The sequence below is a fragment of the Poecilia reticulata genome, linkage group LG4, assembly GCF_000633615.1.
Source record: "Poecilia reticulata strain Guanapo linkage group LG4, Guppy_female_1.0+MT, whole genome shotgun sequence".
Classification (NCBI taxonomy): domain Eukaryota; kingdom Metazoa; phylum Chordata; class Actinopteri; order Cyprinodontiformes; family Poeciliidae; genus Poecilia; species Poecilia reticulata.
Window position 1 is genome coordinate 5030247 of NC_024334.1, and position 3886 is coordinate 5034132.

Consider the following 3886-nt stretch of genomic DNA (forward strand, 5'->3'; position numbering starts at 1 on the left):
GTCCCACTGGGAAGAGGTCTCAGGGAAGACCCAGGACACGCTGGAGGGACTATGTCACTCGGCAGGCCTGGGAACGCCTGGAGGTTCCCCCGGAGGAACTGGAAGAAGTGGCTGGGGAGGGAAGTCTGGGCCTCCCTTCTGAAGCTGCTGCCCCAGCGACCCGACCCCGGATAAGCGGAAGAAAATGGATGGATCTTGGCTGCGGATCTTATCTGGAAATCAGATCTGGACTTTTGAACATCAAGTTTCAGATGATTGAAGGGAAACAGAAACATTTATTTAATGAACTGACAGATTTCTGTTGGAAAATTAAACTATTGAGTAAAATATAACATTAAAGCCTTTCATCCTAATTCTCCTGATAAGAATTAGATTCAAAGTCTCCAGTGCAGAAACGCAATTGAAGTTCATCAATTTATGGAAGCATTTAATCCCAAGTCATAACCTTCATATTTATCTGACCTGAAAACAAACAAATCATATCTAATCAGAACCTCCTCCCATAATTCTGTCTGCTTATGGAGGGAATAACCTGTGGAGGAACCAACGTGTTGCTGAGTTTCTGTTTACGGGGAAAAGCTGAAAGGTTGCGCTCGACATGGATCGAACATCTTAACGCCGCCGCTACACCCATAGACATCAGAGTAGACCCCGCATTGGCTGCTCCGACACAGGAAATACGGCGGCCATCTTGGAGCGGTCGTCCCTCCTACTTTGCTCAACCAAAACAGCAGAAGTTGTCTCAGCACTGAAGGATATTGTTGTTCAGATCGATGGACTATTGATGTGAGGGCTCCACAGACAACATTTCATAAGTAATGTTAAGAAAATAAATTTAAAATATGCTAGTTTTAAAACTTAACATGTCTTGATTGAAATAGCCTAATTGTAGTTTTCAGATTAATAACTTATTCTGCCCTTTGTCTGTGTGGGAAACAATCAGGCGAAGTTCCAGCTTCACACTGATCTGTGAAAAGCCATAAAACATTCTGAGTTCAGGAGAAGCTCTGCTTCCACTTTATTTAGATAATGGGGACAACTGGTGTTTGATCTTGAAAACAAATTGCAGGGAGTTTCTAACTTTAAGAGGGTCAGAGACAACTCCTGGTTGGATGAGCCTTATTTGAATAAATTAAAAGACAAGAATATGCATTTACTATAAAAGTTTATACACAGGAGTAACAAATCAGATTTGCTCTTGCAATTGTCCAAAGACATCTTTGCATGTCTTCTTTCTTTTTCCTTCTTTCCTTCTTCTTCTTTTCCATCTGTCTCAGGTAAATGAATGTATGTCTCTGTTGTTCTGCAGTTTCTGTTGTAATTTTATACGTTGTCTTCTTTTGGATTAAACTCTAATTCTGTGATGTCAACACTCATTGTTGTTTTTCTGTGTGGCTTCACTTCGGTCCGCCGGGAGTACCTGGGATCCGTGAGAGGAAGATACACCCAGAGATTTTTCCTAAATTTATTATAACCGAAAATCTTCATCAACATTTGGGGGCTCGTGCCGATTCTGGAATCTTGGCGGGTGGCTGTTGGGCCCTGATTGATTCGTGTCGGCCTGACGCTCCGGTGTGGTAAGACAATATTTTATTACTATTTGGTTGTCTGATGCGCCGTTTTGTTGGGCCTTGGCGAATTGATCTCGGTGTGTGTGTGCAGCGTCACAGAATCTAGAGGCTGCTGCGGTGGATTAATTTCCTCCATAAAAAGAGTCTGTTAGGGATTTAAATAAATACACATTTTAGGAGATTTTGGCAAATTCAACCAGAGCCTGTTTGTGCTGGGTTTCTTCTTTAAATTTGTTCCCTGAGAACCGTTCCTGTGTCTCTTAATACGAATTTTAATTAGATTTATGTTTGTGTATTAGATAGCATTAGCTATCAGTCAAACTGAAGATCAGAGACCCTGAATTATCCAGAKGTTCAGGAGCTTTTGGCATCATTGGACGTTTAGCTTTGAGAACAGAGTCAGGATGAATCTTAYCGTCCGTCTTACACTGAACATGGTGAGAAGTTTCACATCAACACACCAAATTAATGATGTAAATATTAAATCAGTTTGCTCCATAAGCTCTAATGTCATTTTTCTGCTGCAAGACAGTAATAAGGAAGTGTGGTTCAGCTTTGGGTGAATTTATGATCTTTACATAGGCATCATGTATATGGGTCAGAAATGTTCGTTTTGCTCCTCCTCTGTCTGCAGAGGCTCTGAAACGCMTTTTGAATAAAACATCTAAATCACTCCTCAGAAAACTCCCCAGCAGAAAGTCAGACATTGTGTATCACAGCTCTTATTTTGACATCATGCATGTATCATGTAAGAACCAACTCCACTATGCGATTATGACAAACTAGGTTTAATTTGCTATTAAGGGATTAAAAGTTATCAAAATACTGACTTTTTTCAAGAGGCTGTGTATGTTTAATTAAATATTCTTAGGGTATAAAATTCAAGTGTTTATTGTATCAAATTATGTTTTCCTTCATTCTGTAGTTTTGTTTAGGTGGCAGCAGTAGTTTTGATTTAGTGGTTATGATTGGTTGTTTACCCTGATTGGATTAACCAGACCTGCCTCTGATTGGCTGGTGATGCAGCTCATTTACTGCAGACAGAGTGACGCGCAAACCCAAACACTTGAGCGAGCGCGAGACAGAAACATACGACAGGCAGCAATATTTGTTCACAAAGTCGCTTTCCTCCACTGCAGAGGCGTTAACTGGTTCTGTCCCAGTCGGTAGAAAGAAGGTGGTGCCAGTTTACCACCCAGCCATCACCCAGAACCACAAGTATCTAAAAAAAAAAAAATCCCCTGGAGCCAAACGTTGCAGACACAGAGACTGAACATCATTCCAACATCGTCATTCCTGATCCCTCCTCAGGGTCATAAAGGTGAGTCATCATCCAGTTTATTACTGGAGCTAAGTTTCTATTCTGAAGAAGAGAAACTGTAAAACATGAGTTTGTAATTTAGCCACTGAGAACTAGAASATAAGAGCCTGGAGTTAAAGTTTCCCTTCAGTTGTTCTGGTTCAGTTTCTATTTCTGACAATCCAAACAGAAACTAAACTCCAGCCTCTCCCTGACTGGTTAAACTGGAGTTTTCTCCTGCTGAGCCTCATTCAGTCAGACTGACTTCCTGCAGTCAAACATGTTTTCGTGTCTCTGAGTTGAGACGTTTCAGGATTACCTCTGATAGAAACGCTGGGACGCTTCAAAGTCAAGACATTTTCAAAGTGATTTGAAGCAGCTGGATCATGAGGTGAGTGATGGGRAACACCTGAAACCTTTTAAAATATGAATCTCTCACTGGCTCTGCTGAATTTTCTCCTCTGTTCTGGTTTTCCTTCGCTCCAGTCTTCATCTCCTTTCCTGTCTGCTGTTTGTTTCTCTGTTCAGAGTTAAATCTTTCTCTTTAGTCCCATCATCTCTTTAATGTTGGATGTGAAAACCTGAACTTTAAAACCTGACTGTCTTAAACCTACTTTTCTTCTTGCTTCAGATGTTTTCGCCAATTTTTTGTTACATTTTGTTGTAACTGGATTGAAAATGTATAAATCAGGTTAATAAACACATAATTTCTTTAGTCCATCTTTCTCATCAGAACATCATCTTGATTTCTTCAGTTTCTATTTCAGTCAATCATTTCATTTTCTCTGGGAGATGCAAATTAAAATCACAAATTTGGTAACTTTTGTTGGTTTTCCCAATAGTTCTAATGAAACCAAGTTGAGACTCAAGGCGCTGCAGAGCCACTTCACCTGGGATCTGAAATCCAGCCGGCAAAACCTGATCTACCTGAGGAACCGACTGCAGGACATCGGTTCAGATGAGGGAAACTTCTGGCTGGGTCACGTCTACAACCTGCAGGGCTTCATCCAGTACC

The 3886-nt window shown here is 40.9% G+C and overlaps 1 protein-coding gene across 2 annotated transcripts in view; it reads left to right on the top strand.

The window, feature by feature from the left end:
* Positions 1-3886, top strand: part of LOC103463247 (interferon-induced protein with tetratricopeptide repeats 2-like) — a 16190-nt gene that overhangs the window by 4069 nt on the left and 8235 nt on the right. The window lies entirely within an intron of this gene.